Genomic DNA, 26394 nt, shown 5'->3' with positions numbered 1-26394 from the left:
CTGCTACTGCTGTTGTTAGGATTAGAGTAGTGCTGGAAAAGCACAGCAGGTCAGGCAGCAACCGAGAAGCAGGAAAATCGACGTTTCGGGCAAAACACTTCATCGGGAATACAGGCAGGGTGCCTGCGGATTGGAGAGAGTCGCGTGGAGTGGCAGGCACGTTGCCTCTATTCCTGATGAAGGGCTTTTGACCGAAACGTCGATTTTCCTGCTCATCGGATGTTGCATGACCTGCTGTGCTTTTCCAGCACCTCTCTAATCTACACTATGGTTTCCAGCATCTGCAGCCCTTACTTTTATCCTGCTGGTGTTCTGTGAAAGCATGAGCGGACAGAATTGAAATTGCATCAAACAGGAATCTACGATACAACTTAATTCAACGTTTTCATTAAACGAAAATCTACAGAAACCGTCATAACTTTTCGATATGGGTCTGTGTTCAAGTTAGAGCTGAAATTATATTCTTTCAGACATCCTGCCTAATTGTCCAGTGAATTTGTGAATAGTATTTTGAAGTTATTAATCAATTTTCTCACTCACAGTTAACATAGTCACGATTGTGATCTTATCCAAGGGCAGGTGCAGTGTCTCCAACTGCACAACTTACTACTTGGTGGCCATGGCAACAGTGGATCTGCAGTTTATTATCACTGGGGTCACACTATGCCGAAGCATTTATTACAACGACCCAGGATCTGTCATTTTCATCACTTCCATCTGTATTATTAGCCATGTCTTGTGGCGTGTCACCACAGGATGTTCTGTCTGTTTCATGGTCATTTTCATCCTGGACCGATGTGTAGCCATTTGTTGTCAGAACGTAAAACAAAAGTATTGCACTGACAAAATTGCTCGTGTGATTCCAGCAACAACCTTCATTGCGCTCCGTGTCAAAGATATTTCCTACTTCCCACAAGAACCTGGAAAGACAATTAACAATGTGCCATGGTTCTGTTACATTAAACCAAGCTATTACACTGAAGTTAGTTGGCTGAGTTCTGATTGGTTTGATAACGTTATAACTCCATTGCTACCGTTTGCACTCATTTTACTGCTCAATACACTGACAGTGAAAGACATTATAGTGAGTAGTCGAATCCGTGAGGGACTAAGAAGACAGAGTAACGCACAGTATTGCAGTGATTCAGAGATGGAAAGCAGGAGATGTCTGTGGTATTATCTTTCACTTTATCGGCTGCTTCATTCTTCTGTGTTTGCTGCATGTTATCGATTTCCTAGAATCCAACGTGACAGGAGCAAATATCAGGGATTACATCAATTCTGAATTCATGTTTGGATTTATGTTGCGAAAATAAATTGCTGCACAAACACGTTTACTTACATGGCTACTCAGTCCAAATTCAGATAGCATATCAAGAATGCGTAGAAATTTACTTTGACAGTCACATTTCAATGCTCAAAGAAGCAGCAAAATGGAAGCATTGCACAACTGAGTTCGAAGACTTTAGTTTGACGGATGTAATAATTAATCCCAGGATCTCAACAGATAAACGATTGAGTCCAACACAAATCCATGAAGAACGGTTTGCTGCTGCAATGGATGTGACAGGGACAGGATGATCGTCACGGAATCACGTGAATGATACAAAAACAATCATCAGTCACTATTTCATTTCCGCAAAATGGACAGAATTTCCTCTCACCTTATATTGTTCTGAGAGTAGTAAATTACGTCCTGACAAACCAATACGGCAAGGTCTTAATTATTTTTCATACCGGTTGGTTGTCAATGCATTGATTCTTTATTATTTATTATTCAAACCCTTCAATCTGACAATCCCAAAAGTTAACACTTCTCTATATCTCTGTCTCTGTCTGTCTCTGTCTGTCTGTCTCTCTTTTTCTGTGTTTGTGTGTTGTGTGTGTGTGTGTGTGTGTGTTCAGATTGCGAATCGAGGTGTTAAAGTTCGAAGAATCTTGGCAATGGACAGTAGTACCCGCAGTAGGCCAGCAGCATTAATTATTTGACAAAGATTCATCGACATTACGTACTCCGAATTAACTATTCTATCATTGCCACGAGGTTGAGGTGTCAAAACGAGACCACCTCAGTTGAATGTAGATGCGTGTATCAGAGGAATTTCCATGTCGACGTGGAATGGTAGAGTACACACTGTGTTGATTCTTGTTCATATTTGTTTGCACGTCAGCATTCAGATTCTTATATTAAGCACTCAGTAACACTACAAAATGAGCGATCAGACATAAAATGTGTAGAGTTACCCAATTCATTCATTGGAACAGCAGCCCTAACCAAAAGATGATGAGGCAGCCATCTCTTAGCAAACTTCGGAATTAAAAATCACAGAATTTTTGCTTCAAGGATTTGCCCTTCGCACCATCATGTATGCACCAGTTCTCTGAATGCTCATGCCATTTCCATTCCTTGCATCCACAAGCTACAATATCATTTCTATTGAAATAATCATCTAATGACCTCTCACGTACATGAGCTTTACGCTCGGAATCAAACGATTTCAAAACGTGAATTCCAGAATATAAACACTTGCTGTGTTAAAAGGAACTATCTCATTACCGTTTTTGTCCACAGAAGCATAATGAATGTGCACGTGCGTGAGTTATCTTGCGCAGGGATAGATGATCTCATTGTCATATCAATCCTAGAGCTATCAGAATAGATAAAATGTTCGGGTTTCTGCGGCAAGTAACTCATAGCCCATCCACAAAATGCATGACCACAATCTACAATGCAAATGTGAATTGTTTGGGTCAATAACTATCAAAAACACTTTGAGATTCCAATCGCAATCCATCAAGTGGTGAATCTTCCTCACGTTCAATTTGTAAAAGGAGAAACCGATTCTCATCAGGTTTTAAAACAAAGATAAGCGTGCACACCATATATAAGCATGAAGCTTCTGATATGACGTTCATGGATCAAACCACTGAAAACCTTCCCCTGAGCAGAGCCCAAAATAATGTATTAAATGAGTTTTTCTTGCTGTAATCATAACATCTTAGTTCGAGTCGAACTCTATCTAACTCTGTGCAAGTTCCATGTTCTGAGAAAAGTAACAGTATATACGAAATAACAAAATATATTTGTGAGTTAGCTAATAGTCGAGCAAGGAACGTTTGTATGGTTGTCGGGATGGGAGGGTTATGGGTGGGGAAGGTAAATAGTGTGAGAAACAATAGGCCCGGTTTTGTGGTGGGGTGTTGGGCAAAGAACGTATCAAATTGGCACTCAGCTGGGATCTTTCCCTCCAATCCCTGATCTGTTCTCTCAGCCTCTTCCACACTGGCAGCCAGCTCAGAGACAAAGATGTTCACACAATAGCGTTTCCATCAATCTCACTCACTAACACACACACAAACATCTCACGAAAACATTCTACACATACTCCTTCCTTAAAACATGCATGATTTTAACCATTACCTATTGTTTTCAGCGTCTTTCAAACAAAAAAACAGGCAAACAGTTAATATAAAATCACACCTGAATTCATTATTGAAGCAATTCCCATGTTGTCACACCAACACAGGATTATCAAACCTTCACGCTGGAGCATCAACAAACAAAACGCTTTCTCAGACAAGTTCAGTTTTAAACCTTCCAGCTCATCCTTCTGCTCAGTCATATTCTCTCTCAGTCTTTCTGGCAACAGGTCCCAGAACTTACCTTTTTCATGTCCGCAAGAGTCCACAGTGTTTCTAATCAAGAGGAAACCTGCAACTAACTTCCAGGCGTGGATTCAGAAACAAGAAACAGCTTAGTCATGAACTTTTACTCAGCCACCTGCTCACAGTCCAGAGGTCATCTTTCATGTTCAAAATAAAAAATATGTCTTCTTTTCATATCAAAGGAGTTCTAACATATTCCAGGAAGCTTTAACTTTGACTGCAAAGAAAATATATCATGCTTTTCACTGTTGAGGGTGAACTATTTCAGGGTTTATTAATGGATTAGAATCTATTTGATTCTTCAGCCAGGAGCCACAGAAGTTACTATACTGTGGAAATCATCTCGAAATTTCAGGATTATGACAGCGATACAACTTTCCAACTGAGTTGGCCAACCAATTGGGAGAAAGTTAGGACTGCAGATCCTGGAGATCAGAGTTGACAGTGGAATGCTGTAAAGGCACAGCATGTCAGCCAGCATCTGATGAGCAGGAAAGTCGACGTTTCGGGCAGGAGCCAGAAATAAGGCATGCAGAATGTGAGCCGAGAGGATTAGAGAGATAAATGAGATGGGGGTGGGACTAATGGGAAGGTGGCTGAGTGTGTGATAGGTATACAGAGGTGAGGTAAAGGTGATAGATTGGAGATGAGGATCGATCTCTGTGGGGGGGTGAGGGTAGGAATATGGACAGTTAGGATAGATCATGAGTGTGATGCCGAGTTGGAAGGCTTATCCCAGTTTAAAAGGGTTGACAGGAGTTGAATTATAATGGGATTGTACTTTTAAATCACACCCAGCTTCAACTCTCCTTCGTATTGCACTTTTACTGCCACGCATTATGGTGGCTCAGTGGTTAGCACTGTTGCCATACAACGCCAAGAACCCTGGCTCGATTCTTTCTTCAGACGACTGCCTTCGTGGAGTTTATACATTTTTCCCGTGTCTGTGTGGATTTTCTTTCGTTTGCTCCGGTTTCCTCCCTCAATCTAAAATTGTGCAAGTCAGGTGATTTGGCCATGTTAGTCGTGTTAAGTTCGTGAGTCAGGCGTACATATACGATAACCGAATGGCTCTACGTGGTTACTCTTTGGAGGTGCAGTGTGAACTTGTTGGACCGACCGGCGTCTTTCTGTACTGTTGGAAATCTCAGCTAATACACCCCCACCGGGTGTGAATTAAAAAAAGAAACCACAGCCCCAAATACAGAAAATTCGTGAGAGTGGCGATGAAGAGGAGGAGATTTAGAAGCTCAAGATCTTGGGATGGAGCAGCATACTGCACCATCTGTCACTGTCCTAACCGTGCCTGCATGCTCTGCCTACTTCTGCTGAGCTATGGAGCAGCCGTTGGCTTGATCCTTACTCTGGAAAGAAGCATGAGGCTCTCAGTGGCGTAAATGGCAAAACTGCGAAAGCCATCCTTGGCACTTGAGATCTAAATGGAACAAGTATGAAATCCGAGTTGAGAAAAATTGAGCCACCAATTTCACTTTCACTTACTGACTGTGCAGACGACATACAAACACCTTTTTCCGAATAACGGTCACAGCATGCATGCTTACATTACCAGTGAGCTAAACCATCCTCTGGCAGCTGCCCACTTGATTGATGACATCTTCTGAACATTGTCTTGCAAGAACCACAGCTGGAGGAATAAACTTTAGGTATTCGTCCTCCAACCAATCAAGCAGAAAGACTTGTAGGGATCTGACCATTTATGAAATGGAGGCAATGTTGCATCCACCCTGTGTGGGAGTGAGTGAGGGTCAGGGTTAGTGGGAGGCTCGGTGGTGCCAGGTCACTGCATCAGATGGAAGTTTGATTTTAACTTTTTCTCAGAAATAGACCAAAGGAAAGCATGATAAATGGACAATATTCTTACACCGGGCAGCATCTTCGGTGCAGATTACCAAGTATCGAGTCGTATTTGCAGAAGTTGAAAAATATGTCAGTACTAATCTTCAGCATAACACTCTTCTAAGCATAAATGTAAAAGAAAGAAAATAAAGTTACAAATGCCAAAATTTAATCACCTTCCTTAATCCATTGGCTGCAAACACTCTCAGTTGAGCTTTCCCAAAGAGGGCTTAGTATTCGCTGCGCTGGGCAAGGACCTACTTCTTTTTCTCTCACTGCTGTCGAAGTTCAATAGGCAAGCCAGCACTCACTATCACTCTTAGACCTTCAAGTAAGGTTGCAAGAAGACCAAAAACGTCGACTTCTTCAGTTTCTGATGCTGCCTGGCTTGCTGTATTTTTCTAGCCTCTTTCTTGTCTACCTTGGACTCCAGCATATGAGTTATTTTTTGTCTCCCGCTGTTAAGGCTTGTCCGTGATCGCCACGGCTGCAGTCCGTTCTTTGTTGCCATTGCTTCCACGAATCAGTTCAAAAAACAAAACAGTCCATAAATAGAAAAAGAAAACAAAAAAAATAACATGTGGAAAGAAAAGCAGATGGAGAGAACGAGCTCTGATGGGGAACCCGACTCCAATGCTAACTTGGATGGTGGATTGTGCTCTGCAGTGAGGGAATGACTTCTGGTGTCCACACGAATATACTCAGAAATAGTAGGATGCATTTCTGTAACACCAGGTCCAAACGGATATCACAGCAAGGTATGTCAGAGTCATTCTATTCTATGGCATATCGTTATTATCATCCATTTACTCTGCAAGGTAAATGATTTGTTATTGTACCTGTGGGAAGAGATGTACAAGATCATGTCACTCGAAACGCTGTGAGAAAGTCAAAATATTGCGCAGAGCGGCCACGGAGGATGTTTCTACCTGCCACAGCTGAGGAAGGCACGAGTGGACCTTTCTCAGTGAAAACAGCCCCAGCTGACTTAATTTCTACTGAAAGATCAAAACCTCCAACATTGGCAACATCCTTGGAAATCTTCACTGAACCCTTTCAAATTTCACAACATATTTTTTCTTACGTATCCTGTTATGATATAAAGTAATCGCCATTTGATTTGTGCATATGTTGCAGTCCCTTCGTCATCACCTGGTGAATGAACTCTTACTTAACAACGTTCGGGGGCGACTAAGGAAAGACAATTGCCGGAAGTAAATGTCTGGGCATGTTCGTGAGTCAGTGGAATTAACTATACAACGTTAAAGACAGTGACATCCATTACTGGATACAGAATGTGTTAAACAATGACAGAGAGTTGATCATGGAGATCAGGGATGAACAGGACAACGAATGGACACGAAGTCAGGAGCGTCTTAAAGCAACTTTTGAAAACAGTCGCATGGCAAGATATGAAGGTGGCGACAAAATGTGTCGCACCCGCCCCAGAGAGAGACAAGTGAGAGCAGCACTAGTTGCTAAATTGTGTACATTCCAGATTCTAAAATCATTTCATTGTGTTTAACTTTGAAATCAAATGCCCGAGTCTGCACCTAGAAAGATATTAAAAGCATTGTGTTCAGAGGAAACGTCCACAGTTCAGGGAATACCTGAGGAATTCAGTAATGTTCCTGAGCAATCACCTGCGAATGATAATATCACGCACATGAATATGGAGCGTTCGTTCCGAGCAAACAAGTGACCAGCACGGAAAAGGAGAGTGAACAGAATGGTTCTGGAACTGGTGGATATCAGTCATATGATCAGTTTAGAGAAACTGAAGTTGTTCTGCAGTGAGCAAAAAGGATTTAAGTGATATTTGATGAAGATGTCGAGGTTTAGTATGGGTTTAGAAAGGTCGATAAAGAACAGCTCTTCCTTTTCACTAAAAGTAAAGAATTAGGAACACAGACAGAAGATATTGGGTAAGAGTTAGTCGGCGAAAAATGGAAGGAATTTTACGTAATAAAGGAATTCTATTTTACTCTATACTCACATTAACAAAACTATCACATCAAGTATTGAATGAATTATGAATAGATTGACACATTTCGATATTGGTGCATCATTTATTTTCAATTTGAATTCCGCAAACCGTATTCTATAAGACTATAAAATCGCTTCACAAACACCATCTCAGTCAGTCAAGACAACATATCAAACGAGACATATATTTGAGTAATTTACAGTTTACTGTGTGTAAATCCTCCCCTCCTCACTCCAAGTACTAGAACAAAGAAACTCAATTTCTGTTCGTCAAGGAGAGACATTCATGTGAACAGAGAATTTCAAAGGGGAAGTCATTTTCGGTAACATCAAACAATGTGGAATTTAAACCCATTCTGTTGGAATTATGAAGAAAACTGGCAACCAACTGCCAGAAGTATTGGCTTTCTTAACTCTCTTCAAAGACGGAAATGTAGATTCCACGTTCCAGCAAATAACAAGGTACCCTATCGTTTCAGGAGGTTTATGTGTTTGTTCCACTGACGCTCTCAAGACATTTAATGACTATTTAGATGATCACTGGAAACGTCAGAGCATCCGACGTCCCTCTGTTCTTGATCTAAGTCGAAACTAACATTACTGATGTGGAACTGTAACATGCAGTCAAGCAATTCTGACTGATCCACATAATTCTGCTTGCAAAGATCACTCAATATTTTATGTCTATTACTATCAATGTTAACTATTTACAGGCCATTGCACTGACCTAGACTATACTACCTTGGACACGATCTGATTCGGAGTGACATTCTCCCATTCTTTGGCACATGATGCCCTCGGTTCTGTCACGGCATTGTTACATCTGGGATTATAATACACGCACTATTAACTTATCTATTCAATTGCAGTTCTCATGCATGAGATCCCTTTCTCAGCGTGCACAGCAATGTACCTGCAGCTGAGTGGTTAAAACATTGATCTTGGAAACCAGCATTTGCGGGCTTGCATCTCCTTGAGGCCTTTTTGAGATTTTGCACACGTGCTGCATCCAAAATACAAAGTGTTGTCTGAAATTTTGACTATGCTATTCCCAATGTACGCCAAAAATATATTTGAAATGCCATATTCAATTTACTTCTTCTGAGAACGTGAGGAAGTCCATTTTGCAGAACAGGATGCAGGTGACGTGACCATTGTTTCCGTTTGGCTGGAAGATCGATCGAAGTGGTATAAAATGCAGAGTGACACGGATTCATTTGGAGAGGAACACAGACAAGGGCGTTGCCGAAATGTATTTTCTTTAAAGTAACCAGGCTCTGGCTTTGAAGTCCGAAATGGCAGAAAAAAAACAAGTTGGGTAATTTCTTGCTTTCTGGGGTTTGGTCTGTCTGAGGTCACTGGTATTCTCAGCGGAGTGTGTCTGCATATTTCCCTCTGTGGATGAAAATGATGTTCAGTTCCCACAAGGGCCATGAATATAGTCTTACCATCTCACTTTTCACTGTCATTTATTATGTGGTTTGATATTAAAACGGTACAGGGATACTACTATTGAGATTAACACTTGAAACATCAGAGCAGACAAAGCTTCGACCAAAGTGCTGAAAACCGGGATGGAAGGTCACTTTCCATGATCGATGGCTCGATGGCTCGATCATTTTGGAGGAATATCTTATCTCCACTGATAAAAAGATGTCAACATCTGAGCACTTAAAACGGAGTTGTTTCGAACATCATCCCCCTGATTGACAGCACTTTCACCAATGTGGCCGTGATCCGATTTCCAGTCGGGGATTCAGGATTATTTTCCCCATTGCAACTCGCAAATACATAGTTTAAGAGCCGAACGTGATGTCTAAAAGAACCTCAGATATGGATGTTAAACAAACTTGTAAGAACCCTGAAACTGTGGTTTATATGAGTTCTTAGATTCGTTTTACTGTTATGAAATAATATTTCTCCTCTATCAGTTTTCCAGAAAAAAAACTTTGACATTCATTGGGAATTAATACAAAGCATCTGATGCGAGCCAGTGCAGATGAAAAATCACCCGTATGTGGATACATGAAAGTAATTTAACAGCCGGTGTGCTCTTTTCTCAGCTTCCATTGAATTTTAACCGAAGCCCTCTTCATAAGCACGAATTGGGTTTTTGGAGAAGGCGACGAATAGAAACTTTCTCTGCTGCAATCAGGGTTTAATTTTATAGGAGTATCATTACTTTACGTTTTGGATGGTTGCTCAAGTACTTCAGATTACGGTAAAAAAAAACACAATTGCTTCAACTGTTAAAAAATCCCCACTCCGCATTTCAGAATGTAATCGCACGCCCATAGAAAAAGAAAATCGAAAATCCTTCAGATATGTTCTCAAATTTGCTTGGGAGATTCAAGCTTGATGTGTCTTGAAATTGAAGTAGAAATAAGGGAGGTGTAACCGTTGGCTATTTAATGAGACGGTCTGTACAGAAATAAGCGGATTGCAATTGGTTATTGTTAGCCTTACTGATGCAGTGCTTCCTGTCTGTGCTGACACTGCTCCTTTCACAAAGTAATGCGGTCCTTAGCTTTTTTTCTCCCAGAGGTGTCGTACTAGCAGTGATTCCGAAAAGCTTTGCTTGGATCCAAACGCACAGACGCTGACAAAGGCAAACGAATGTTCAAAGAATCACTTGTACAATGAAACGGTGTGGTCCGTTTTTCAGGCTCAGCTTCACGCTGGTTTGGTTGTAGCAGCTGTTCATTGAAAGTAGTCAGTTTTGAGGCTGATGTTACAAGGAACAGATGCATGCAAACGAGGGGACATGCTGCCCACTCTCTCTCCTGTAGAATCCTGTGTTTGATTTCAGTTTTGGTGCCAAGGGTTATTCTGGGGGATTGTTACAAGTATTTGGAATAGCATCACTGATTTGTGACCATTTATTTGGTTTTCAGGTAGATTAAGATGTTCGGTGCTCTGTTCTCTTTGTTTTTTTTTCCATTCTGCTTTGTTTAAAACTAAATGGTTTGACAACCTGCATCTCTTCTAAAATATCAACAGTACACCTGCTTAGAACAATTGGAAAATTCAGGGTTCAGACTACTTTCTAGAAACTTTTGACCTGGTCCATGACTGATTAGGGTCACTTTGCAAAATGTGCTCTGTAGTTATTAATTGAGATTAGGTTGTTGAACCCAGACCTTGGGAGTGACAGGTGTTAGTGTCCTTTGCTCTGCGTGTTGGTTTCGGTATGTTTAAGCTGTGCTTAGGATAGCAATGGTTGTTTCAGTCGTCAAGAGATATCTGTGAATGGAAGAAGTGACTTCAGGGTTTTTGCAAAAGATGGTTATGTCAACCTGCTGGAATTATCAGAAAAGTTCAACTGGATCTACCTCCTTCTATGAGATATTGCCTGAACATATCAGCATCTAAATTCCCTGCAAATAACATCAGAGTCTGTTGAGGGAGCTATAATTCAATTGAAAAAGACGCAGCGTGATTGAGAGCTAAACGACAAGGAAAGTGCAACAGAAATTAGCAGTTTAAATGACGATTAAAAAGAGAGCAAAGAAGGCAAAAATCGCTTGGCAGAATGAAAAGAAAAAATAGAGGTAGACAGAATTGGGAGAAAGCGACAGAGTAAGGAGATAAATGGAGAGTCAGGAAAGAAAGAAAGAGAAGGAGTTTGAACTTCGTAAATTGATGGTTCGTCAGGTAAAATGGTTGGCGATAAAGGCTGAAGGTCAGCTTAGCAAGGAAGAGCAGGTACTTAAAACGGCCCGACTAGCATCTGAAATGACTGATGATTATGAGTGGATACATAAATCAATGTTTGGTGCTGAAAATCAAATTAAATCGATAACTGAAAGCAAATGTGGAAAATGAATCCTCACGTGGAATGGGAAATACAGATCTCGTGACGATCATGTGGAAAACTTTCCACAGGGTACAGAAGAAACCCTTAAAGGGAAAGGGAAGTTAATAAGCTCCGGTGTTTTCACTGCATTAAAGTAAGCCACATGAAATCCCAATGTCGTTTGGTTATGAAAGGCACTGGGAAGTTGTTTGGAGGAAAATGGAATAAGCCAATGTGCTTTGTTGGAGTGGTAACAGAAAGCACAGTGGGGGCTACAAAGCTGCAACAGAAAGTATAAAATTATCAGAGTACATTTAAGGAGCAAGTGCTGGATATTCTTAAACCACGAATCTGTGAAGGTAAAGTTTATTCACATATGTCAGGCGCAGTAGGTAAGTGGCTTCAATATTGAGAGACACAGGAAAGATTCAGCCTGTGATGCTGAAAGGGGAGTAGATACCTATTTCTGAAGAACCTTTGTCACAAAATGTCCTAATAATGGGAAATCATTGTAAGTAAAGAAGCCCTTAGTTATATAAAATAAGATTTGCGAATTCAATAAAGAGTGGAAAAGTCATGTCAGGAGTACGGGAAAAACCCTCAGCTCCAGGAATACAATTTGTCCTTGCGAAATATTTCGCTGGTTCACAGGTATGAGTGCTTCCGACTGTGTTTGAAAAGCCTTTGGAATCTCAGGCAGGTAATCTATTAAAAGATTCATATCATTGGATTTTTCCATACCGTGTGGTAACAGGGTCACAAAGTCAAGACGTGAATAAGGAGACATCAAACAGTACAATTAAAAAAGTTGAAGTGGAATTAGCAGAGGCCCTGCTTTACCGAATGGTTGAGACAAACACGAAGCAGATAAATGACAGAACATGCATCTTTAGCTCACATAAATTAACCGAATTATGCCAAAAAGATGAAAATTTAAAGCATTTCTGTCAAAAGACGAGCACAGAAAAAGAAACAAATGAATTCCTGAATGATTTTATCATAGAAAATTATGTTTTAACAAGGAAATGGGGAACATCACATATTCAGGCTTTTTGCGAAACGGGCAGAGGTTCATCCAGTCGTATTGCCAATGGATGATAGAAAGCAACCTATTCGGGTCTGCACTTGCTATCCCTCGAGGGCCATTGAAAAGTGACAAAAGATCGTGATAAAATGCAAACACATATTACTGGCCGTGACTGAACAAGGGTGGATTTGAATTTGCCAGACGGGTTAAGGAAATGAAAAATCACAAGCAACAATGAATCCCAAAACTAGCCGCGATTCCTGCATCTAAGGAAACATATAGAAGAGCCCTCATTGATAGCGTAGACTCTCTACCTCAAACAAAATTAGGAATCAGCATTTTTTTAACAGTCAGGAATGTATCCAGGAGGTTTCACAGTTCTTTCCATTGTGCTATAACACATGTTAAAGAACGTTAGAGAAATTAGTCAAATTTTGACTAGATTGAGGGACGAGCCACAACGGTGCAATCAGATAAAATGTCAAATTTTACATTCAAATGATTAAAATAAGTTATGGACAGCTCAGATATAAAATCATTCAAATCTACTGCGTACAATCCAGATTAACAGGAATCGTTCGAAAGGTAGCATCAGACACAGAAGACCATGTTGAGGGCTAAGAGTTTAGCCTGTAAAGATGATTGGGATAAGGGAATATTGTTTTGAGCTTTTTGAAATCAGCTATGTACCAAATTACTCAACTGAATTCAGTACACTTGAATTAGTTTTTGTGCATGAAGTGAGAGGACCGCTAATACTGATGAAGCATACACAGGTGTGTCCGAATTCACAGACCACGTATTTGTATTTAGTCACACATTTTCAGGCAAGATTAAACAGAGCAGCAGAGCTGGATAGACAGTGTTTGAATGTATAATGGAATACATTGAAACAGGATGCAGACAGAACATTTTAAGAAAAACTCGCAATTTTGCTATTGGAATTAGGTGTCTGTGTTACTTCCAGTGATATGTGAACCTTTAAAAGCAAGGTTTAGTGGACTTGCTGAAGTCGAAAGGAAATTAAATGAGGTGAGCAGTTTGAAAACGATTCCAAACAGAAAGAAATGTGTCATGTGAAGATGCTCAAAATATTTTGACAGGGAAGGAAATCCAAAGGAGACTGTGTTTTTTGAACGACACAATGTTTCGAAGCGAGTTCAGAGGATTCTGCACTTCACATTCCTCCAATTAATTTGAACGATGAGCGATTTGTTATAAGTTGAGATAATTGATTGAACTACCTTACAGAGGAAAATCGAATGGAGGTAAGAGATGTGATTTGAACATGCGGCGTTATAATTTGGAATCTCACAACCTTGTTCTGCTGGGATTAAAAGAAGTGATCGTATCCCAAGGAGAAATTTCTACTATCAAAGGAGTTCATAGAACATAGAAAAATACAGCGCAGTACAGGATCTTTGGCCATCGATCTTGCGCTGACCCTATCCCACCTAACCTACACTAGCCCACTATCCTCCATTTGTCTATACAATGCCCGTTTAAATGCCCATAAAGAGGGAGAGTCCACCACTGCTACTGGCAGGGCATTCCATGAACTCACGACGCGCTGAGTAAAAAATTTACCCCAACATCTGTCCTATACCTACCTCCCCTTAATTTAAAGCTATGCCCCCTCGTAATAGCTGACTCCATACGTGGAAAAAGGTTCTCAATGACAATCCTATCTATCTTGAACACCTCTAACAAGTCACCCCTGAACCTTCTTTTCTCCAATGAAAACAGCCCCAAGTGCCTCAGCCCTTCCTCATACGATCTTCTGATCATACCAGGAAACATCCTGGTAAACCTCCTCTGCACCTTTTCCAGTGCCTCCACATCCTTCTTATAGTATGGCGAGCAAAGCTGCACACAATACTCCAGATGCGGCAGCACCAGAGTATTATACAACTGCAACATGACCTCAGGACTCCGGAACTGAATTCCTCTACCAATAAAAGCCAGTACGCCATATGCCTTCTTCATAGCAATATTTATTTGGGTGGCAACTTTCAGAGATCTGTGTACATGGACACCAAGATCCCTCTGCTCATCCACCCTACTAAGTATCCCACCATTAGCCCAGTACTCCATCTTCTAATTACTGTTACCAAAGTGAATCACTTCACACTTATCTACATTGAACTCCATTTGCCACCTTTCTGCCCAGCTCTGCAGCTTATCTCTATCCTGCTGTAACCTGCCACATCCTTCCTCACTGTCAACAACTCCACCGACTTTGGTATCATCCGCAAACTTGATTACCCAATCTTCTAGCCCCTCCTCCAGGTCATTTATAAAAATGAAAAACAGCAATGGTCCCAAAACAGATCCTTGCGGAACACCGCTACTAATTGCACTCCAAGATGAACCTTTACCATCAACTACTAACTTCTGTCTTCTTCCAGCTAGCCAATTCCTAATCCAAACCTCGAACGCACGCTCAATGCCATACTTCCGTATTTTTTGCAGTAGCCTACCATGGGGACCCTAAACAAACGCCTTACTAAAATCCATATAAACCACATCCTCGTCCACTTCTTTAGTCACCTTCTCAAAGAATTCAATAAGGCTTGTGAGGTACGACCTGCCCTTCAAAAAACCATGCTGACTATCCTTGATCACATTATTACTATCCAGATGTTCATAAATCCTATCCCTTACAATTCTCTCTAAGGCTTTGCCCACAACAGAAGTTAGACTCACCGGCCTAAAGTTGCTAGGGTTAATCCTACTCCCCTTCTTGAACAAGGGAACCAGATTTGCTATCCTCAAGCCTTCTGGCACTATTCTTGTAGACAAAGGAGACATAAAAATCAAGGCCAATGGCTCCGCAATCTCCTACCTTGCTTCCCAGAGAATCCTAGGAAAAATGCCATCATGCCTTCGGACTTGTCTATTTTCACCCTTTCCAGAATTTCCAGCACCTCTTCCCTACATACCTCAAAGCCATCCATTCTGATTAATTGTGACTCAATATTCACATCAGCAACAATGTCCTGTTCCTGTTTGAATACTGATGAAAAGTACTCATTCAGTGTCTCTCCAATCTCTTCAGCCTCCAAGCACAACTTCCCACTACTATCCTTTTTGGACCGATTCCTACCCTGGTCATTCTTTTATTCCTGACATACCTATAGAAAGCCTTTGTGTTTTCCCTAATCCTACCAACCAAGGACTTTTCATGTCCCCTTCTTGTTGCTCTTAGCTCTCTCTTTAGAACCTTTCTGGCTGCCTTATAACACTCAATCGCCTCAGTTTAACCTTCATGCCTCATCTTTACATCGGCCGCCCTCTTCCCTTTAACAAGGGATTCCAATTACTTATTAAACCACGGCTCCCTCACACAACCCTTTCCACCCTGCCTGACAGGTACATACTTATCATGGACACTCAATAGCTGCTCCTTGAACAAGCTCCACATATCGATTATCCCCTTCCCTTGAAGTCTACTTCTCCAAGCCACGCATCCTAAGTCATGCCTCACCGCATCATCATTTCCCTGCCCCCAGCTATAACTCTTGCCCGTAAGTGGTCACTGTCCCAAAAGTACTCACCTCCCTCCAATTCTAACACCTGGCCTGGTTCGTTACCCAGAACCAAATCCAATATGGACGCACCTCTTGTTGGCCTGTCTACATATCGTATGATCATACATTTTCTTTGCCTCTTCCCCCCACCCTCTCTCCGTGTGTCACCAGCATTCTTCTTTCTGTTCCTACCTGTTTGTGTGTCCCATGGCCTTCCTCAGGCCACCCTTCTCCACTTCATTTTTTCAGCCTCTCTTTTCCCGTTTTCCCTCTTCCTCATGAACACAACTGGCTCTGAACTAGAAACTTTGATTCCATTCTGAATATCAAAGGGCGCTTTCGGGACTTATTTTTGATCCTGTTGACACAACGACGCGAGTTCGTTAATTTGTTGGGGTTTAGTCGGTGAAGGGGACTTGCAGGTGTTTGTGCAATGTGAAATGGAATAACGAACTGTGAATTTTAGCGTATAAATAAGAAATGAAATTACATCACAGGAACAGAATCTTCAGACCTCCAAACCTCTGCAATCCAGATCCTCAATCTAAAGCTGTCACCTATTTTTCCCTCTCCCTTCCTTCTCTCTCTCTTTGCTCAGACAAGAGCTTATAGCCTCTCCTTTATCGTCTCTCTCTCTCGTCTCACACTTTCCCTTTCTCTTTACCTTTATTTTCTCACTCTCTCTTCGCTAAGCTAAGAAACTTCCCTCTCTTTTCGCTTTCTTTCTTTTTCTTCTCTCTCTTTCTCATTCTTTCACCCTCTCTCTATTTTCTCCTTCTATTTATCTTCTAACACCATTTCCCGCATTGTATTTTAGGTTTATTCTGTTTCTCTGACTCATTTTTTTTTCAGTAATTCGCGTGTAATTTCAGATTTAAATTTGATCTTGATGAAACATAAATATACATTTTTTGCTAATTCTAAACGTATGGCTTTTGATTTACTTCGAAACTTTCCTTGCAAATTTGAACATCATTCTCAAATCTCAGAACCTCATTACAAATATTAAGAACCATTTCTCTCACTTTTAATTCAATGAACCACAAATCACAGAAATGAAACAAATCGTTTCACCTACGTTATATTTACAGATTAGTGCACTTGACACTATGACACATAATTGAGTCATATATGTCTCTGACATCTTGGTTTGGATTAAGACACAGAAAGAACATTTGCAACAAATATCCGACTTGTTTGATTTAAAAATGAGAAATTGTGTCTTTGTCAGCAATGTCATTTTGACAGGATGAAGATTAAAAGAGAAGTAGTGACATACATAAATATGCTAACTGTGCCACATTTCGATGAGAAAGCTGTTGAAGCCTTCTTTATTTAATCGGAAAAGGGTGTGAGGCAGATGGAGTGGCCCGAGGATTTATGAGTAATGGTAGTTCAGAATAAGTTGGGAGGCAGAGCAAGTTAAGTATTTTCCACAATGTCAGGTGAGCTGTGAAGAGATTATGTAGAGGTTAAACAGGCCATGTTAAGTGCACATGAAGCATATATTCAGAGATTCAGAAACACAAAGAATGAACCACAATGCATTTATGTTGAGTTCAAAAGAATTAAACATCATCATGTTGATAAATGGTTCATAGTAATAACACTTGAGACTCCAGCCGGAGTGTAAAAGCTCAGTTGCAGAGGTGGTAAGAATTCACTTGGAGGAACAGAATGTTCAGTAAACGAGAAAGGCAACAGAATTAGCAGATGAGTACATGTTGGTGCATAGGACACGACTCCGACCAGAATCTCGTACTGTGCGGGATAGAAATTGGGAGAAATGGAGGTCCTGCAATATTAAAACAAAAGTAGAGACATTTTACCGCAGAATAAAAGCAGAGGCCCAAGAGGGTGAACAGGAGGTGAAAGACTTCATGGATGTTCACTGCAATGGAGTGGAACACAGAAAATGACAGTGCCAGTGGTTTCAGGAGAGCATTGGGAAAATGTGTTTTCACGGCCGCAAGAAAGAAAATGTAAAGACACTGTGCTGGTCATTAAAGAAAGGCACACTGGGAAAATATGCGGTAAAGGAAGCTAAGCTAGTGTCATTACCGTAGGTAGTAAAGAGACCCTAAAGAAGAGCTGAGGAGCTGCACATGAGTGCACTGCCGAGGCAGGGGCTGGGTATGGAGTCAGCACATGATCACTGCCAAACTTTCCCCAGAAAGAACAGCGAGACAAGGTCAAGAAGCTATTATTTTGAGAGATACAAGAACTAACCAGTTGCAGACAGGAAGACATGAGTGAACATACACTCTTTCGATCTGTTACCCGAGAATGTGCTAAATTGTGCGATAGAATGACAGAATCTTATGCGCTCCCCAATGTAATATCAGGCTGGAGTGCCAACGAAAAACTGGGGAAGTTATTTTGGGAGGGAGAGACATAGTATCAGTTCCAGGAATTCAATTTGATTTGGGGAATAATTTGATACGATCCAAAGTGGAAATTACATCCCTTGTTGCGGAGCAGCCGAAGGAAGACGAAGAAACTGAGTCGTTAAAACAGAAATATCCTGGTATTGTCTCAGTCTGTGTGGTAACCAGACCGCTGTATCATAATTCATAGCACGAAGGGAAAAGCAAAGAGAAAGATGAAGGAGTTGAAGTTCATTTCACCGATTCCCTGTTTGACGCCATAGTGCAGGAAAAAAACCTGAAAAGGCAGAAGGTCAGCCAGAATTGTTTAGTCCTGAAAGTCTAAGAGAATTGCAACAGCAAGACAGGATGATAAAAATATATTTATAAGGATGTGTACTCTGAAAAGCAGGCAACGAATATTCCAATGGGTTATTATCTGAAAGATGGAATCCTCAGATGGAAATGGAGCCAATGGCAGGTAAATGAAGACGTGAAATGGGCCGAGTTCAGCAGACTGCTTTGCCAGCAGCATACAGACAGGACGTGTAAACGGTAGCAAATGAACTACCTTTAGGCGGTCACCTAGGGGTATGAAAGACTCGGGCTAAGGTAGAAAAACATTTGCATTGGCCTGGAGTGCACAACGATGCGGTGAACTTTTGCCTTACGTGCCATACATGTCAAATGGTACGCCAGCCGCAAGCGGTAATAAAACCGGCACCTTTGTTGCCAATTCCCACATTTGAAGATATTTTCACACGGGTTGCATATGATTGTGTTGGTCCCCTCCCGATAAATCAAAGTCGGAACAAGAACTTGTTAACCATAATGGAGAGTCCACCAGATTTCCAGAAGCAATTTCACTGCGGAGTATCAAGGCAAGAAGTGCAGTTGAGGAGTTACTCGCCTTCCTCACAATATCTGGGCTGGACAGAGAAATTCAATGGAAAAAGGATCAAAGTTGACCCTTCGGCTTTTTAAGAAGGCTATGGAGAGCATAGGTGCACATTACTTTATAATCCAGTGTTAAAAAATCACACAACACCAGGTTATAGTCCAACAGATTTAATTGAAAGCATTCTAGCTTTCGGAGCGATGCTCCTTCATCAGGTGATAGTGATGTGCTCGATTGTACGATCGTACGATCGAGCTCTCCACTATCACCTGATGAAGGAGCGTCGCTCCGAAAGCTAGCGTGCGTCCAAATAAAACTGTTGGACTTTAACCAGGTGTTGTGTGACTTTTAACTTTTAACCCCAGTCCAACACCGGCATCTCCAAATCTTAAATCCAGTGCGTATCATCCTGAACTGTATGGAGGTTTGGAAAGGTGACATCAGACCTTGAAGACAGTTTTGAAAGCATACTGTGAGGATTGCCCGAAAGATTGGGATAAAGGTATCGCTTTCCTATTGTTTGCAATTAGAGATGCCCCAAACAAATCTACACATTTTACTCCTATTGAATTAATATTTGGTCATAAAGTGAATGGCCGTTTGAAATTAAAGAATAAAATTACATGACAAAAGTCGAAGATCTCATCCTGACATTATCTAACGGAGGTGAGAAAAAGTCTAAATCGAATAGGTGAGTTACTAAACAGCACCTGAAGACGGCAGTGTGAAGAATGAAGCAGGTCGCAGGTAAAAACTCTGAGATTCGGACGTTTTCCCAGTAGGATAACATGTTAGTCATGGCACTAGTGATAGGCGATTCGCTCAAAGCCAGGTGTAGTGATCCCTATCTAATTTAGAAAAAAAATGAGCCAGGTGCACTATTTAATAAAGATGCCAGATAGGAAAATATGATATTAGTTACGTCATATGAACATGTTGAAACATTATTGCGCTGGAGAGAAGGAAATGGAGAAACCAGTGTTAGATCCTTCCACACAGAGTGAGGAATCTAATCCAGATTTTACGGATTATGAGACGCCCCAAAATAGATTAAAAATGAAGAAGTATTTGCGGAGTGGGTTAGATTAGTAAGCTATCTGTCTCAGGAGCAGGAAACGGAGTTGAATTATTTGTTACTTCTGTACAAAGGCATATGTCAGGACTGATGGTGAGGACTGTTGCCGTGGTAAATGAAGTAGACGTCGGGAATGCTGTTCAGATAAAAACAAATACACATTATCAGCTTAAACCATTCAAAGTCAGGCAGGTCCAGAAGGAGGTCAGAACCCAGCCAGAAGGAGTGGAGTTCACTGATTGGCTTAGTTACGAACCGGAAGGGACACAACAATTCTGCGTGGATAATCAGAAGGTCAACGGCGTTACAAAATCTGGCACAGATCCAATTCCTAGATTGGAGGGCTGTATCGATAAATTCAAAAAGACAATTACATCACCAAGTTGGACTTAATGTGGTTTTAATGGCAGGTACCTTTATCAGAGTTGCCGAAAGAAGTTTTTTGCGTTTTTAATCCCAAACTGGGAAAACAATTTTACGTGATGCCCTTTGGAACAAAGAAAGCACCCAGCACATTCCAAAGACTCATGAACAGAGTTTTAGCTTGATTAACAAACTGCGCACCATTTGGACGATGTAGTCATCTTTAGTAATTCCTGGAAATATCACATGGCATAGTTGGCAGAGCTCTTTGAATGATTACGAGAAGCTAAACTAACATTAAACTTAAATAAAACGGAATTTTCGACAGCAGAGATGACGTTCTTGAGACACCATATCGATCATGGAAGGTTGACCACATGGAACCAAAAGGTGATGGCTATCGAGGAATTTCCACCACCAAACTCGAAGAAAGACATGCTTTGAATCCAGGAATCAGAGATGCTACTAGAAGGTTGTTCCCAACTTCAGTCGTGTGCTGGCACAGTTAACCGATTTCCTGAAAAAGAACACAAAGTTTCGCTGGAAAAAAACATGCCTGGAAGCATTCGACCAATTGAAATTGATCTTAAGCACATTACCAGTTCCAGCGTCACCAAACTTTACAATTTTTTGTTTAAAATCGCCATCGATGCTGGTGCTATTGCAGGTGGAGATGTCTTTCTACAGGAAGATGAGGATGGCACCGAACTGCCAATCAGTTATTTCTCAAAGAAGTTCAACATCCACCAGGGTAAATAGTCCACAATCGAAAAGGAGCAATTGAGTTTGGTACTAGCCTTACAGCATTTTCATATGTCTGTCGTGAAAAATGTGTTTTAGACTGTTATGTACACTGATCACAATTCGGTTACATTCGTTGAAAGTTTTAAAGTTAAGAATGGGAAACTTTTCTTTGGAATCGTTTGTTCCAAACATTTAATTCAAAAATGTTGTTGTTTGTCAGAAGAATGTGATCACAGATGTGTTATCGCGGATTTAACTGACCGATTTTAGATGATATTTGTCTTTATTTAAAATATATATGGTAAGAGGGTAAGGTGAACTTATGCTAAGTTATCTGTATGTTAGGGTAGTGTTTTTTTTAAAAGGTAGCGTCAAAAATGAATCTATATCTCATTACGATGGTTCATTTTTTTTCTTAAGGGGGAGAAATTGCGAAGATATGAGTGCACCCTTTGAGAAAGTGATGCACTTGGCAATTACACCGGGTGCTGGAGAATTTTCAAAGTAATGTTTCATTCGGGACAATCGGTAGTCGCTGAATTGATATGAGACAAAAACAGAAACTCGAGTTTGGCCGATCTGTTCACATTAAACTCCGAAATATATCAAACTCCAATCCAATTTGAATTGCGAATTTTGACAAACGTAAAAGACAATGACACAATCTGATGCTCTGGGGATAAAGGAACGGGAAAAGGTTGAACAGTTGAGAGGAGAACAGTCAATCCCAGCAATTAAACAGACTGGCTAAAACGGGTTCTCTTAAAAGTACGTTTTCGATCAGTAACCTGTGATGCAGAAATTCCTACGAAGAATAAAATAAGACACAGGAAGATCCGAAGAGAAGAACGAAAGTTGCCTGGTTTTCAGATAAGAAGTGTGCTTTTGCAAATCTTAATTGGGAGTTTTATCGGACTAGTATCATAAAGGGAAGGTGACAGGTGGTTAGAGTCAGGAATGATGAATAGTTGCAAGCTAATTGTTCTGTTATACTTTAAGAAATACAGTTGTCAACTTTTACTTAAAATAACCCCTGATAACTCATTTTTTAAAAGATTGTTGTATAGGATAAATCGTTTCTGTGTTGCTGGTTTGAAATTAAGCAGGAGGGTTTGTGCCTTGTCATGTATGACTAAAAATCACCAGGTCATCGATGTGCACCACTTTGCTGTGTAATCTGGCAATTATCTCATTGGTTCGTCTCTAAAATGTGGGTGGTGCATTTTTCATACCAAATTGCATGACGTTAAACTGATAATGTGCATTCGGCGTTATTGAAGCCGAAATTGCATTCACTCTTTCAGACAATGGCATCTGCCAGTAGCCTCTTGGGAAGTCCAACTTGGAAATATAAGTTGCTTCACCAACCTTTTCAAAGCCGTCTTCCAAACGTGAAATCGGATAATCATCAGTCTTTGTTACTGCATTGACTTTGCGACTTCGTAACCGTTGGGTACCAGCTGGCTTTGACACATTTATAGGGTTGAGCTCAAATCATTGAAACTCAGTTAATTTGTGTAAACTTGGATCATGCGTTCAATCTCCTTTTAAACCTGTGCCATATTCAGAGAGTAATGCCTTTAAGGATTTTACTTAATCAAAACAGCATTTCCTATATCCACCTCATGCATATTTAGGTTAGTGCATCCCACTTTATTTCGACATAAATCCCCATGACATTTTGGTCTTCCTTTGGACGGTACCTCAATAATGTCTGCCAATTTCTGACAACATCCCAATTGTACAACTTGATGTGAGGAATGTCTAATCCATTTGTCCTTCTGTGTTGTAACCATTAACACACTCTCCTGTTGCTTTTCTTCTCTGCCAAAACACTGTTTGAGCACATTCAAATGATATACACCATGAGATTACTTTCCGCCTCGAGTCCTTATTAAATAGGTTACTGCAATCAATTTTCTTTCAACATCATAAGATTCACTAATGTTTGCTTTAAAGGTTTACTTCTCTACTTGTAAGGCTAAAACTTTGTCCCATTAACAAAATTGCGAATTTTGGATTTCTTGTCTGCTTCCTATTTCATTCCATGCTATCATACTTTTAAATGTTGTCCATCTAAACCCCGCGCGACATTTAATCATTACCAATACTTTGGCACATAGCTCAAATATGTGGTCTCTGAATTCTGGATTATCAATTTTGTATTAATCAGTTTTAGCAGTCTTCTCACTTCATGCCCAAAACGTAATTCAAAGCGAGTGAGTTTGGTCGATTCATTTGGTTCATCTCTGGTAGCAAGAAATGCAAACAGAATTCCATTATGCTAATCTACATAGACTTGACTATAAGCCTGAGCTTAGTCTTTAATGTCTGACGACACTTTTCTCGTGCTCCCAGCGTTTCTGGATGGTAAGCAGTAGATTTGATTTGTTTTATTCCACAGCTGTACTTACCTTCCTTGAATAGTTTGAATGTGGAATTTGACACTTGATCTGAATTTATGTCTAATGACGGTCGTATCTCTAGCAAAATTTGAGAAACTCCTTCACAAACCTTTTAGTTGTGGTATTGCATCATGGAAAATCATCTGGAAGTCCAGTGGATGCATCCATTAATATTTACAAGTAATGATTCCCACTTCTGCTTTGATGTCGCAGTCCTCTGAAGTCATTTAAGATTCATGAAAATAGTGCATCAAAAGCTGGAGGATGTTTTAAAGATAATGGTTTTATTACTGCACGTGGTTTTCCAATTACCTGACATGTATCACACATATGCCAAAATACAACTACATCCTTGTGGAGTCCAACCCGGCAAAAAAAAAACTATTTTAGTTTTGCTTGAGTTTTTCTCACTCCTAAATGACCCCCTAGATGTGGCTCATGTACCACTTGCAATACCTCATTTCTATATCTCATTGGCTATACGATCTGATGAACTTCTATCCATTTCCAATCAACCTGAATATATGATGCCTCCATTTCTCATTAATGCATCATTTTTAACGTAATAAAATTCAGGAATGCATTCTGGTTTTTTTTTCTGTGTTTGTCTTTTGATACAATTACTTAATGTTTTCTTCTTTCTGATACAACTTAGATAATTTACCTGAGTTAAATATGCCTACTTTGACCCCGACCTGCCAGTGCTTTAGTCTCAACAGACTGATCAAACAGGGTGTCTGCTCTTTCCATTTCATCTTTGTTATCTGTACTCTTTGATCTCTCCTGTTTTATGTCGTGACTTTCTGACCGCGTAACCACACAGACAGAAAAAGTGCCAGGATCTGTGTCTGACAGTAGTTCAGTTTCCACTGGCTTTTTCAACTACAGTGGGTAAAATTTCGACCTGTGAATCAGCTAAATCATTACCGAGGGCAAATTGCATTCGTGGAACTGATCGTTTGTCCAGTACTCCCACGATGACTCCTCTACTCTTTGCAGGACGATCTAACCTCAATTTACATAACTGAGAACCTCTTGTCCCGTGGTAAATTCCCATTGCTTGCACATTTTCTGACAATATTCCTTCAGAAGTACATATGTCCTCATCTTTCAGCATTACAGATTGTGAGGTTGATGTGTCGCTTAATATTATAACCACTTTGCCTGGTGATCCTGGCCTTTGCCAGCACATTTTACCATCACTGGTACACCGTTGTGAAAAATGAAAGGGTTCAGAAATGATTTACAAGGAGTATGCCAGTATTTTCACTATTGGGCAAGTTGTATAGGCTGGGTGTTTTCCTTGGAGTGTTGGAGGCTGACGGGTGACTTTAAAAAGTATTGTAAACTGATGAGGGGCATGTCTACGGTGGTTAGAAAATGTCTTCTTCCCTGGCGTGGTGGAGACCAGAACTAAAGGTTTATGGTAAAAGCGGAAAGATATAAAAGAGACTGAAGGGTGAGAGTCGTACGTGCATGGAACTATCTGCCAGATGTGCACAGTAGTACTATTAGAACATTTAAATTGCATTTGGAAGTGTACATGTGTGCGAACAGTTTGCAGGGATAAGCACTGGGTGATAGCAGTTGTTACAGGATTTGTGTTGGAACATCTGGCCGGCATGGACGTGTTGGTCGGAAGAGTCTGTTTTCGTGCTGTAAATCTTTATGACTCTATTACTCTAAGATGATCTGGCACTTCTTCCTTAACGAACTTATTATCAACATATACATTCTATTGCAGTGTTTTGGCGTCCACTGTAATTTCTGTCACTATTCCAACAAAACTTCCTCGCTTAACCTATTTTCCTATATTTAGCTTCCCAGTGCTTGTAATAATTCACCAACACTCTGATTTCATGGGGACTATTTTGTGGCAGTGTGAACACAGGAGCGTTTTACTTTCTCTGATCCCTTCAAGAGGGTCCTTTTTAGACTATGTTAAGTTATTATTATGATCATCACCGAGTTCTACCTTTTCTTTCCACGTGAGGTTTCCCTTTTCACCGATTTATATCCTTAAATGATTGAAACTGACTTTGGAAGCCAAACTTCGACTTACCGACTAACTAATAAACATCACTAATTTCACCTGCTCGTATTTGCGTTAACTCAATGTTTTTTATATGAATTCTCTTTGTGTCAGAAAGTGAAATGTTGAACTTCTATCTATGGTCCAATGTCTGCATTTCGAATTCCCTCCATCATCCTTTCCTCTCTCTTTCTCTCTTATCTTTCTCTCTTTCTCTCTTTTCTCTCTCTATCCTGTGCTTTTAATAGCAACTCCTATATTTTGCTTCTAACTCAATGGTTTAATTTTTAATCGTATTTTAGCCAGTTCCAAAAAAGTCTGATGATATTTCTGGCAAAATTAAATGCTCAGCTATTTCAGGAATTATCTCTCATTTTCTCAAGGAAGGAGGCTGCTCCAGCTCCAGCTTCACCTGCAGCTCCAGATTGTCTGGTACATGCAGCAGCTTGGCATTAATCACCTTTTGCAGAAACCTCAATGTGATTCCCTTTGTGACTGACAGAGCCATTGCTATCTTAAGCACATTAAACCAACTGAATCCAACAGTCAAATTGAAGGAATGGAAAATTACAGCCAGTCAGGCACCTTTGAGGAGCAGGAGAATCGACGTTTGAGGCATAACCTGTTCCTCACAAGTCGTGATGAAATC

This window comes from Hemiscyllium ocellatum, chromosome 8, assembly GCF_020745735.1.
Source record: "Hemiscyllium ocellatum isolate sHemOce1 chromosome 8, sHemOce1.pat.X.cur, whole genome shotgun sequence".
NCBI lineage: Eukaryota > Metazoa > Chordata > Chondrichthyes > Orectolobiformes > Hemiscylliidae > Hemiscyllium > Hemiscyllium ocellatum.
This window is presented reverse-complemented; position numbering follows the sequence as displayed.